Source organism: Seriola lalandi, unplaced genomic scaffold (assembly GCF_002814215.2).
Source record: "Seriola lalandi dorsalis isolate HSWRI2012SDOR001 ecotype SW California unplaced genomic scaffold, Sedor1 jcf7180002054887, whole genome shotgun sequence".
Classification (NCBI taxonomy): domain Eukaryota; kingdom Metazoa; phylum Chordata; class Actinopteri; order Carangiformes; family Carangidae; genus Seriola; species Seriola lalandi.
The window spans coordinates 104087-104670 of NW_019525439.1; the positions used below are offsets into that span (position 1 = coordinate 104087).

The window sequence follows — 584 nt, forward strand, 5'->3', positions numbered from 1 at the left end:
ATACTGTGAAAATAACACATGGATCACATGCTGCCACTAACCAACTAACTAATCTATCAACTATTTTATCAGATAGTCAAGTAATGTAAACAATTAATTTTCCTCCAGAGAATCTAAATGGCTTTCTGGCATGGTCACAAGATTTCAGATTCAGGCCTAAACATTTTCTCAAACAATTATTCAGTGTAAATTCTAACAGCAGACGACTTTATGACTTTATGAACGTATTTATCAGCTAATAAAGACCAACGATATTAAAAAGCTCCATCTGCTAATGAACAGACATTTACACATGAAGTAATCCTTCACATGTTTGTGACTGATCTCACTGTGCAACATAAAAATAATGATTGCAAAGTAACACTGGTTAAACAAGACTTACAGTGAAGGGATTTTAACTGTGATGTGCTCATGCTCCCACAGTCAGTCAGCCTCTAACCAGCTGGTTTTATCTTTATCTTATCCATATCCTTATTGATCCAGGTCACACTTTTACTGATTTTTTAAATAAATAAATAAATTCAGAACAGGAAATGAATCGATAGTTCTGGTTTGTCTCAGTTCAGTTGTTCAGTTCAACAATC

The 584-nt window shown here is 33.9% G+C and overlaps 1 protein-coding gene across 1 annotated transcript in view; it reads left to right on the top strand.

Moving 5' to 3' along the window:
- The window catches only part of LOC111671868 (ras-related C3 botulinum toxin substrate 2-like), a 4410-nt gene that overhangs the window by 1710 nt on the left and 2116 nt on the right, over positions 1-584 (top strand). The gene's annotated exons all lie outside the window — the stretch shown is intronic.